The sequence below is a fragment of the Triticum dicoccoides genome, chromosome 3B, assembly GCF_002162155.2.
Source record: "Triticum dicoccoides isolate Atlit2015 ecotype Zavitan chromosome 3B, WEW_v2.0, whole genome shotgun sequence".
NCBI lineage: Eukaryota > Viridiplantae > Streptophyta > Magnoliopsida > Poales > Poaceae > Triticum > Triticum dicoccoides.
In genome coordinates, this window is record NC_041385.1 from 422,634,129 (window position 1) to 422,647,291 (window position 13,163).

Genomic DNA, 13,163 nt, shown 5'->3' on the forward strand with positions numbered 1-13,163 from the left:
CAACAGGGCACACAAGTGATATTATTTGTCGTCGTTGTAAGGGAAGATGACATTATGCACGAGAATGCAAATCTCAGCATGTGATGATTGCTACTGAGGATGGTGGGTATGAGTCTGCTAGTGACTATGATGAGGAGACTTTGGCCCTTATTACAAGTGAAGAACACGGTGGAGATGATTCTGACTATGAGACGCAATACATGGCTCGTGAAGATGCTGACAGGTATGAATGTTTAGTTGCTCAACGTGTTTTGAGTGTGCAGGTTACACAAGCTGATCAAAATAAGATGCATAATTTGTTCCATACAAAGGGAGTTGTGAAGGAATGTTCTGTGCGCGTCATCATAGATGGAGGGACCTGCAACAACTTGGCTAGCATGGAGATGGTGGAGAAGCTATCTCTCACCACAAGACTGTTGGAAATATGCCCTAGAGGCAATAATAAAAGTATTATTATTATATTTCCTTGTTCATGATAATTGTCTTTTATTCATGCTATAACTGTATTATCCGGAAATCGTAATACACGTGTGAATACATAGACCACAATATGTCCCTAGTGAGCCTCTAGTTGACTAGCTCGTTGTGATCAACAGATAGTCATGGTTTCCTGACTATGGACATTGGATGTCGTTGATAACGGGATCACATCATTAGGAGAATGATGTGATGGACAAGACCCAATCCTAAGCATAGCACAAAGATCGTGTAGTTCGTTTGCTGGAGCTTTGCCAATGTCAAGTATCTCTTCCTTTAACCATGAGATCGTGTAACTCCTGGATACCGTAGGAGTGCTTTGGGTGTATCAAATGTCACAACGTAACTGGGTGACTATAAAGGTGCACTACAGGTATCTCCGAAAGTATCTATTGTTTTATGCGGATCGAGACTGGGATTTGTCACTTCGTGTAAACGGAGAGGTATCTCTGGGCCCACTCGGTAGGACATCATCATATGCGCAATGTGACCAAGGAGTTGATCATGGGATGATGTGTTACGGAACGAGTAAAGTGACTTGCCGGTAACGAGATTGAACAAGGTATCGGTATACCGACGATCGAATCTCGGGCAAGTAAAATACCGCTAGACAAAGGGAATTGTATACGGGATCGATTGAGTCCTTGACATCGTGGTTCATCCGATGAGATCATCGTGGAACATGTGGGAGCCAACATGGGTATCCAGATCCCGCTGTTGGTTATTGACCGGAGAACGTCTCGGTCATGTCTGCATGTCTCCCGAACCCGTAGGGTCTACACACTTAAGGTTCGATGACGCTAGGGTTATAAAGGAAGCTTGTATGTGGTAACCGAATGTTGTTCGGAGTCCCGGATGAGATCCCGGACGTCACGAGGAGTTCCGGAATGGTACGGAGGTAAAGATTTATATATAGGAAGTCCTGTTTCGGCGATCGGGACAAGTTTCGGGGTCATCGGTATTGTACCGGGACCACCGGAAGGGTCCCGGGGGCCCACCGGGTGGGGCCACCTGCCCCGGGGGGGCCACATGGGCTGTAGGGGGTGCGCCTTGGCCTACATGGGCCAAGGGCACCAGCCCCAAGAGGCCCATGCGCCTAGGGAACCCTAGAGGGAAGAGTCCTCAAGGGGGAAGGCACCTCCGAGGTGCCTTGGGGAGGATGGACTCCTCCCCCCCCTCTTGGCCGCCGCACCAGATGCCATCTGGAGGCTGGCCGCCGCCCCTTGGGGTGGGAAACCCTAAAGGGGGCGCAGCCCTCCCCTTCCCCTATATATATGAGACCTAGGGGCTGCCCATAACACGCGATTTGATCTCTCGTTGGTGCAGCCCTGTCCCTCTCCCTCCTCCTCTTCTCCCATGGTGCTTGGCGAAGCCCTGCGGGATTGCCACGCTCCTCCACCACCACCACGCCGTTGTGCTGCTGCTGGATGGAGTCTTCCTCAACCTCTCCCTCTCTCCTTGCTGGATCAAGGCGTGGGAGACGTCACCGGGCTGTACGTGTGTTGAACGCGGAGGTGCCGTCCGTTCGGCACTTGATCATCGGTGATCTGAATCACGACGAGTACGACTCCATCAACCCCGTTCACTTGAACGCTTCCGCTTAGCGATCTACAAGGGTATGTAGATGCACTCCCCTTTCTACTCGTTGCTGGTTTCTCCATAGATAGATCTTGGTGACGCGTAGGAAAATTTTGAATTTCTGCTACGTTCCCCAACAGTGGCATCATGAGCTAGGTCTATTGCGTAGATTCTTTGCACGAGTAGAACACAAAGTAGTTGTGGGCGTTGATTTTGTTCAATATGCTTGCCGTTACTAGTCCAATCTTGTTTCGACAGTATTGTGGGATGAAGCGGCCCGGACCGACCTTACACGTACACTTACGTGAGACAGGTTCCACCGATTGACATGCACTTGGTGCATAAGGTGGCTAGCGGGTGCCAGTCTCTCCCACTTTAGTCGGAACGGATTCGATGAAAAGGGTCCTTATGAAGGGTAAATAGCAAATTGGCATATCACGTTGTGGTGTTGCGTAGGTAAGAAACGTTCTTGCTAGAAACCCATAGCAGCCACGTAAAACATGCAACAACAATTAGAGGACGTCTAACTTGTTTTTGCAGGGTATGTTTTGTGATGTGATATGGCCAAGAAGAATGTGATGAATGATATGTGATGTATGATATTGATCATGTTCTTGTAATAGGATTCACGACTTGCATGTCGATGAGTATGACAACCGGCAGGAGCCATAGGAGTTGTCTTAATTTATTGTATGACCTGCATGTCATTGAAGAACGCCATGTAAACTACTTTACTTTATTGCTAAACGCGTTAGTCATAGAAGTAGAAGTAGTCATTGGCGTGACAACTTCATGAAGACACGATGATGGAGATCATGATGATGGAGATCATGGTGTCAAGCCGGTGACAAGATGATCATGGAGCCCCGAAGATGAAGATCAAAGGAGCTATATGATATTGGCCATATCATGTCACTTCTCTATTTGATTGCATGTGATGTTTATCATGTTTATGCATCTTGTTTGCTTAGAACGACGGTAGTAAATAAGATGATCCCTTACAACAATTTCAAGAAGTGTTCTCCCCTAACTGTGCACCGTTGCTACAGTTCGTCGCTTCTAAGCACCACGTGATGATCGGGTGTGATGGATTCTTACGTTCACATACAACGGGTGTAAGACAGTTTTACACAGCGAAAACACTTAGGGTTAACTTGACGAGCCTAGCATGTACAGACATGGCCTCGGAACACGGAGACCGAAAGGTCGAGCATGAGTCGTATAGTAGATACGATCAACATCAAGATGTTCACCGATGATGACTAGTCCGTCTCACGTGATGATCGGACACGGCCTAGTTGACTCGGATCATGTGATCACTTAGATGACCAGAGGGATGTCTATCTGAGTGGGAGTTCATAAGATGAACTTAATTATCTTGAACATAGTCAAAAGACCTTTTGCAAATTATGTCGTAGCTCGCGCTTTAGTTCTACTGTTTTAGATATGTTCCTAGAGAAAATATAGTTGAAAGTTGATAGTAGCGATTATGCGAACAGTAGAAAGCTTATGTCCTTAATGCACTGCTCAGTGCGCTGAACCCCAAACGTCGTTTGTGGATGTTTCGAACATCGAACATACACGTTTTGATAACTACGTGATAGTTCAGTTAAATGGTTTAAGTAGAGGCACCAAAGACGTTTTCAAAACATCGCGGAACATATGAGATGTTTCGAGGGCTGAAATTGGGATTTCAGGCTCGTGCCCACGTCAAGAGGTATGAGACCTCCGACGATTTTCTTAGCCTGCAAACTAAGGGAGAAAAGCTCAATCGTTGAGCTTGTGCTCAGATTGTCTGAGTGCAACAATCACTTGAATCGAGTGGGAGTTGATCTTCCAGATGAGATAGTGATGTTTCCCCAAAGTCATTGCCACCGAGCTGCTAGAGCTTCGTGATGAACTATAAACATATCAGGGATAAATAAAATGATCCTTGAGGTATTCGCGATGTTTGACACCGCGAAAGTAGAAATCAAAAAGGAGTATCAATTGTTGATGGTTGGTGAAACCACTAGTTTCAAGAAGGGCAAGGGAACAAAGGGATACTTCATGAAACAGCAAATCAGCTGCTGCACCAATGAAGAAACCCGAGGTTGAACTCAAACCCGAGACTAAGTGCTTATGTAATAAGGGGAACAACCACTGGAGCAGGATTACCCTAGATACTTGGTAGATGAGAAGGCTGACAAGGTCGATAGAAGTATATTGGATATACATTATGTTAATGTGTACTTTACTAGTACTCCTAGTAGCACCAGGGTATTGGATACCGGTTCGGTTGCTAAGTGTTAGTAACTCGAAATAAAAGCTACGGAATAAACGGAGACTAGCTAAATGTGAGCTGACGATATATGTTGGAAGTGTTTCCAAGGTTGATATGATCAAGCATCGCACGCTCCCTCTACCACCGAGATTGGTGTTTGCGTTGAGCATAGACATGATTGGATTATGTCTATCGCAATACGGTTATTCATTTAAGGAGAATAATGGTTACTCTATTTTTGAGTAATACCTTCAATGGTCTTGCACCTAAATGAATTATGGTTTATTGAATCTTGATCGTAGGGATACACATTTTCATGCCAAAAGATATAAGATAGTAATGATAGTACCACTTACTTATGGCACTGCCATGTAAGTCATAATGGTATAAAACGCATGAAGAAGCTCCATGTTGATGGATCTTTGGACTCACTCGTTTTTGAAAAGTTTGAGACATGCGAACCATGTCTATTGATGTATATGCATGAAGAAACTCCATGCAAATGGACCGTTTGGACTCACTTGATTTTGAATCACTTGAGATATGCAAATCATACCACATGGGCAAGATGACTGAAAAGCCTCGTTTTCAGTAAGATGGAACAAGATAGCAACTTGTAGGAAGTAACAGATTTTGATGTGTGCAGTCCAATGAGTGCTGACGCATGCAGTGAATATCGTTATGTTCTTACTTCATAGATGATTCGAGTAGATGTTGAGAATATTTACTTGATGAAACACAAGTCTGAATTATTGAATGGTTCAAGTAATTTCAGAGTGAAGTAGAAGATCATTGTGACAAGAGGATAAAATGTCTATGATACGATCATAGAGATGAATATCTGAGTTACGAGTTTTGGCACACAATTAAGACATTGTGGAAATTGTTTCATAATTAATACCGCCTGGAACACCATAGTGTGATGGTGTGTCCGAACATCATAGTTGCACCCTATTGGATATGGTGCGTACCATGATGTCTCTTATCGAATTACCACTATCGTTCATGGGTTAGGCATTAGAGACAACCACATTCACTTTAAATAGGGCACCGCGTAATTCCGTTGAGATGACACCGTATGAATTATGGTTTAGAGAAACCTAAGTTGTCGTTTCTTAAAAGTTTGGGGCTGTGACGCTTATATGAAAAAGTTTTAGGTTGATAAGCTCGAACCCAAAGCGGATAAAATGCATCTTCATAGGACACCCAAAACAGTTGGGTATACCTCCTAATTCAGATCCGAAAGCAATATGGATTGTTTCTAGAATCGGGTCCTTTCTCGAGGAAAGGTTTCTCTCGAAAGAGTTGAGTGGGAGGATGGTGGAGACTTGATGAGGTTATTGAACCGTCTCTTCAACTAGTGTGTGGCAGGGCACAGGAAGTTGTTCCTGTGGCACCTACACCAATTGAAGTGGAAGCTTATGATATTGATCATGAAACTTCAGATCAAGTCACTACCAAACCTCGTGGGATGACAAGGATGCGTACTACTTCAGAGTGGTACGTAATCCTGTCTTGGAAGTCATGTTGCTGGACAACAATGAACCTACGAGCTATGGAGAAGCGATGGTGGGCCCGGATTCCGATAAATGGCTCGGGGCCATAAAATCCGAGAACGGATCCATGGACTTTGGTGGACTTGCCCGATGATCGGCAAGCCATTAAGATAAATGGATCTTTAAGAAGAAGACGTTCGTGGATGGTAATGTCACCGTCTATGAGGCTCGACTTGTGGTGAAGAGTTTTTCACAAGTTCAAGGAGTTGACTACGATGAGATTTTCTCATCCGTAGCAATGCTTAAGTCCGTCGGAATCATGTTAGCATTAGCTGCATTTATGAAATCTGGCAGACGGATGTCAAAACGAGTTTCCTTACCAGTTTTCGTAAGGAAAGGTTGTATGTAATACAATCAGAAAGTTTTTGTCGATCCTAAGGATGCTAAAAGGTATGCTAGCTCCAGCGATCCTTCTAAGGACTGGAGTGAGCATCTCGGAGTTGGAATGTATGCTTTGATGATGATCAAAGATTTTGGGTTTGTACAAAGTTTATGAGAAACTTGTATTTCCAAAGAAGTGAGTGGGAGCACTATAGAATTTCTGATGAGTATATGTTGTTGACATATTGTTGATCAGAAATGACGTAGAATTTCTGGAAAGCATATAGGGTTATTTTGAAAGTGTTTTTCAATGGAAAGCCTGGATTAAGCTGCTTGAGCATTGAGCATCAAGATCTATAAGGATAGATCAAAACGCTTAATGGTACTTTCAAATGAGCACATACCTTAACATGATCTTGAAGGTGTTCAAGATGGATCAGTCAAAGAAGAAGTTCTTGCCTGAGTTGTAAGGTACGAAGTTAAGACTTAAAGCTCGACCACGGCAGAATAGAGAGAAAGGACGAAGGTCGTCCCCTATGCTTAAGACGTAGGCTCTTCAGTATGCTATGCTGTGTACCGCACCTGAAGTGTGCCTTGCCATGAGTCAGTCAAGGGGTACAAGAGTGATCCAAGAATGGCTCACAGGACAGCGGTCAAAGTTATCCTTAGTAACTAGTGGACTAAGGAATTTTCTCGATTATGGAGGTGGTAAAAGAGTTCGTCGTAAAGGTTATGACGATGCAAGCTTGACACCTATCCGGATAGCTCTGAGTAGAGAGACCGGATACATATAATGGAGCAATAATTTAGAATAGCTCCAAGTAGAACAGTTGTTTGGAATAGCTCCAAATAGAGCGTGGTAGCTGCATCTAGGAGATGACATAGAGATTTGTAAAGCACACACGGATCTGAAAGGTTCAGACCCGTTGACTAAAACCTCTCTCACAAGCAACATGATCAAACCTAAAACTCATTGAGTATTAATCACATAGTGATGTGAACTAGACTACTGATTCTAGTAAACTCTTGGGTGTTAGTCACATGGCGATGTGACCTGTGAGTGTTAATCACATGGCGATGTGAACTAGATTATTGACTCTAGTGCAAGTGGGAGACTGTTGGAAATATGCCCTAGAGGCAATAATAAAAGTATTATTATTATATTTCCTTGTTCATGATAATTGTCTTTTATTCATGCTATAACTGTATTATCCGGACATCGTAATACACGTGTGAATACATAGACCACAATATGTCCCTAGTGAGCCTCTAGTTGACTAGCTCGTTGTGATCAACAGATAGTCATGGTTTCCTGACTATGGACATTGGATGTCATTGATAACGGGATCACATCATTAGGAGAATGATGTGATGGACAAGACCCAATCCTAAGCATAGCACAAAGATCGTGTAGTTCGTTTGCTGGAGCTTTGCCAATGTCAAGTATCTCTTCCTTTGACCATGAGATCGTGTAACTCCTGGATACCGTAGGAGTGCTTTGGGTGTATCAAATGTCACAACGTAACTGGGTGACTATAAAGGTGCACTACAGGTATCTCCGAAAGTATCTATTGTTTTATGCGGATCGAGACTGGGATTTGTCTCTCCGTGTAAACGAAGAGGTATCTCTGGGCCCAATCGGTAGGACATCATCATATGCGCAATGTGACCAAGGAGTTGATCATGGGATGATGTGTTACGGAACGAGTAAAGTGACTTGCCGGTAACGAGATTGAACAAGGTATCGGTATACCGACGATCGAATCTCGGGCAAGTAAAATACCGCTAGACAAAGGGAATTGTATACAGGATCGATTGAGTCCTTGACATCGTGGTTCATCCGATGAGATCATCGTGGAACATGTGGGAGCCAACATGGGTATCCAGATCCCGCTGTTGGTTATTGACCGGAGAACGTCTCGGTCATGTCTGCATGTCTCCCGAACCCGTAGGGTCTACACACTTAAGGTTCGATGACGCTAGGGTTATAAAGGAAGCTTGTATGTGGTTACCGAATGTTGTTCGGAGTCCCGGATGAGATCCCGGACGTCATGAGGAGTTCCGGAATGGTCCGGAGGTAAAGATTTATATATAGGAAGTCCTGTTTCGGCGATCGGGACAAGTTTCGGGGTCATCGGTATTGTACCGGGACCACCGGAAGGGTCCCGGGGGCCCACCGGGTGGGGCCACCTGCCCCGGGGGGGCCACATGGGCTGTAGGGGGTGCGCCTTGGCCTACATGGGCCAAGGGCACCAGCCCCAAGAGGCCCATGCGCCTAGGGAACCCTAGAGGGAAGAGTCCTCAAGGGGGAAGGCACCTCCGAGGTGCCTTGGGGAGGATGGACTCCTCCCCCCCCCTCTTGGCCGCCGCACCAGATGCCATCTGGAGGCTGGCCGCCGCCCCTTGGGGTGGGAAACCCTAAAGGGGGCGCAGCCCTCCCCTTCCCCTATATATATGAGGCCTAGGGGCTGCCCATAACACGCGATTTGATCTCTCGTTGGTGCAGCCCTGTCCCTCTCCCTCCTCCTCTTCTCCCATGGTGCTTGGCGAAGCCCTGCGGGATTGCCACGCTCCTCCACCACCACCATGCCGTTGTGCTGCTGCTGGATGGAGTCTTCCTCAACCTCTCCCTCTCTCCTTGCTGGATCAAGGCGTGGGAGACGTCACCGGGCTGTACGTGTGTTGAACGCGGAGGTGCCGTCCGTTCGGCACTTGATCATCGGTGATCTGAATCACAACGAGTACGACTCCATCAACCCCGTTCACTTGAACGCTTCCGCTTAGCGATCTACAAGGGTATGTAGATGCACTCCCCTTTCTACTCGTTGCTGGTTTCTCCATAGATAGATCTTGGTGACGCGTAGGAAAATTTTGAATTTCTGCTACGTTCCCCAACAAAGACCACATCCACATCCTTAATACATCCAATGGTTCAACAACAGCGGCAAGGTTAAGGTAACACGTACTGTTCATGTGCATTTTAGTATCTCTACATATGCTGATTATGTTGATTATGATGTGGTACCTATGCAAGCATGTTCCTTATTACTTGGTCGACCATGGCAATTTGATAAAAATTATGTACACCATGGTAGAAACAATTAGTATACTCTTGTTCATAAGGATAAAAATATTACGTTGCTTCCTATGACTCCTGATTCCATTCTGAAAGATGATATTAATAGAGCTAATAAAGCAAAACAGGACAAGAATAAGAGTGAAAATCAGATTGTGGCAAAAGAATTTGAGCAACAAATGAAGCCTAATAATAAAACATCGAGTGTTGCTTCTGAGATTAAATTAAAAAGTGCATGTTTATTTGCCACCAAATCTGACATTGATGAGCTAGATTTCAGCAGATCTGTTTGCTATGCTTTTGTGTGCAAAGAGGCATTATTTTCATTCGAGGACGTGCCTTCCTCTTTGCCTCGTGCTGTCACTAACATTTTGCAGGAGTTCGCTGACGTCTTTCCACAAGACGTGCCACCGGGATTACCGCCTATTCGAGGGATTGAGCATAAGATTGACTTAATTCCCAGTGCTTCACTACCAAACCATGCGCCATACCGTACCAATCCAGAGGAGACGAAGGAGATTATGTGTCAAGTACAGGTGCTTCTCGACAAAGGGTATATACGTGAATCCCTTAGTCCTTGTGTTGTTCCTATTATTGTAGTGCCGAAAAAGGATGGTACATCACGTATGTGTGTTGATTGTAGAGGCATTAATAATATTATATTCGTTATCGTCATCCTATTCCTAGGCTAGATGATATGCTTGATGAATTGAATGGCTCTACAATATTCTCCAAAGTTGATTTGTGTAGTGGATACCATCAAATTCGTATGAAATTAGGGGATGAATGGAAAACAACATTTAAAACTAAGTTTGGATTATATGAGTGGTTAGTCATGCCTTTTGGGTTAACTAATGCACCTAGTACTTTCATGAGACTAGTGAACGAAGTTTTACGTGCTTTCATTGGACGATTTGTGGTAGTTTACTTTGATGACATATTGATTTATAACAGATCTTTGGAGGAACATTTGGATCATTTACGTACTGTTTTTATTGCTCTACGTGATGCACATTTGTTTGGTAACCTTGGGAAGTGCACCTTTTGCACCGACCGAGTGTCTTTTCTTGGCTATGTTGTTACTCCACAGGGAATTGAAGTTGATAAAGCCAAGATTGAAGCTATTGAGAGTTGCCCGCAGCCCAAAACGGTCACACAAGTGAGGAGTTTTCTTGGCCTCACTGGATTCTATAGGTGTTTTGTGAGAGATTTTAGCACCATTGTTGCACCTCTCAATGAGCTTCCAAAGAAGGATGTGCCTTTTGTTTGGCGTACCGCATAGGAAGAAGCCTTCACGGTGCTGAAAGATAAGTTGACACATGCTCCTTTACTCCAACTTCCTGATTTTAATAAGACATTTGAGCTTGAATGTGATGCTAGTGGAATTGGATTAGGAAGTGTGTTATTACAAGATGTCAAACCTATTGCATACTTTTCTAAAAAATTGAGTGGGCCTAGTCTAAATTATTCTACTTATGATAAAGAATTATATGCTCTTGTTCGGACTTTAGAAACATGGCAGCATTATTTATGGCCCAAAGAATTTGTTATGCATTCTGATCATGAGTCTTTGAAACATATTAAAAGTCAAGCTAAACTGAATCGTGGACATGCTAAATGGGTTGAATTCATTGAGACTTTCCCTTATGTCATTAAACACAAGAAGGGTAAAGAAAATGTTATTGCTGATGCATTGTCTCATCGCTATATTATGCTTTCACAACTTGACCTCAAAATATTTGGTTTGGAGACCATCAAAGATCAATATGTGCATGATGATGATTTTAAAGATGTATTGCAGAATTGTAAAGAAGGAAGAACATGGAACAAGTTCGTCGTTAATGATGGATTTGTGTTCCGTGCTAACAAGCTATGCATTCCAGCTAGCTTCGTTCGTCTTCTGTTGTTGCAGGAGGCGCATGGAGGAGGATTAATGGGACACTTTGGCGTGAAGAAGACGGAGGACGTACTTGCTACACATTTCTTTTGGCCAAAGATGAGACAGGATATTGAGCGCTTTGTTGCTCGCTTCACTACATGTCAAAAAGCTAAGTTACGACTCAATCCTCATGGTTTATATATGCCTTTGCCTGTACCTAGTGTTCATTGGGAGGATATATCTATGGACTTTGTTTTAGGTTTACCTCGAACAAAGAAGGGGAGGGATAGCATATTTGTTGTCATGGATAGATTCTCGAAAGTGGCACACTTTATACCATGTCATAAAAGCGATGATGCTGTTAATGTTGCTGATTTGTTCTTTCGTGAAATTATTCGCTTGCATGGTGTGCCAAATACTATTGTTTCAGATCGTGATACTAAATTTCTTAGCCACTTTTGGAGATGTTTATGGGCCAAGTTGGGGACTAAACTGCTTTTTAGTACTACTTGTCACCCCCAAACTGATGGACAAACTGAAGTAGTCAATAGAACATTATCTACTATGCTTAGGGTTGTTTTGAAGAATAATGAGAAAATGTGGGAAGAATGCTTGCCTCATACTGAATTTGCTTATAATCGTTCATTGCATTCTACTACTAAGATGTGCCCTTTTGAAATTGTGTATGGTTTCCTACCTCGTGCACCTATTGATTTGTTGCCTCTTCCATCTTCGGAGAAGGTTAATTTTGATGCTAAACAACATGCTGAATTGATTTTAAAAATGCATGAGTTAACTAAGAAAAACATTGAATGTATGAATGCTAAATATAAACTTGTTGGCGATAAGGGTAGAAAACATGTTGTGTTTGCACGTGGAGATCTTGTTTGGTTACATTTGCGTAAGGATAGATATCTTGGTTTGCGCAAATCAAAGCTAATGCCACGTGTTGATGGTCCTTTTAAGGTTTTAGAGAAAATAAATGATAATGCATATAAACTTGAGTTGCCTGCAAATTTTGGGGTTAGTCCCACTTTTAACATTGCAGATTTGAAGCCTTATTTGGGTGAGGAAGATGAACTTCCGTCCAGGACGACTTCATTTCAAGAAGGGGATGATGATGAGGACATCAATACCATTGTTACACCCACAGCCCCTGCTGCTATACATACTAGACCAATTACTAGAGCTCGCGCACGCCAATTAAATTACCAGGTACTTTCGTTTCTTGGTAATGATTCTAATGTTCATGAGAATATGATGCTGCCTAAATTGGATACATTTGTTTTGCTTACAAATGAAGGGCCTAGCTTGGAGAATGATGAACATTGGAGCAAGAACAAGCATGGAGATGATGGCATGCGCAAGGGGAACAAGAACGAAGTTACAAGTGATGATTTCAGGATGTTGAAGACACCATAATGAGTGCATGAAGCCTTGGACGAAATATACAAGATGCTACTTCATAACTTTCGTCCAGAGGCTATTATTGGTGCTGCGTCACCTTATTATTGGGACAGGCCCATGTATTTTCGAAATACTTGAGTATAGGCTGTTTTTAGAGTCCGTATGTGTGGGGAAACAAGAAATAGGGTTGGTTTCGGACCCCTTTCCCAAGGGCCACGAAATTCCCCCCTCTTCCTCCATATATACAGCCCTTAGGGCATAGTTTAGACTTTGGGTTTTGTTTAGAATAAAGTTCACCATAGCTGCAACTTCACGTACTTCGTTTGTGTTCGACGACCAGACCAAGACGTCACAGAACCCCATCTTGATCAATAAAGCTTTCATCTTATATTCGCAGTATCTAGATTGCAATCTCAGTTTCTTGCCTGTTGTTCGTTTGCTCGCAGGAAATAGACCCTCGTGGTCAGGTTGATCGTGCTCCGGCATGGTCAATAACCCCTCGGAAGTTGGTTTAGCGATTGCTAAGGCGCGACGTCACGCTCGTTCATAGTCAGATCGTCAAGGTCGACTCCCACAGAAAACGATAGCCACCATCTCATCGAAAGA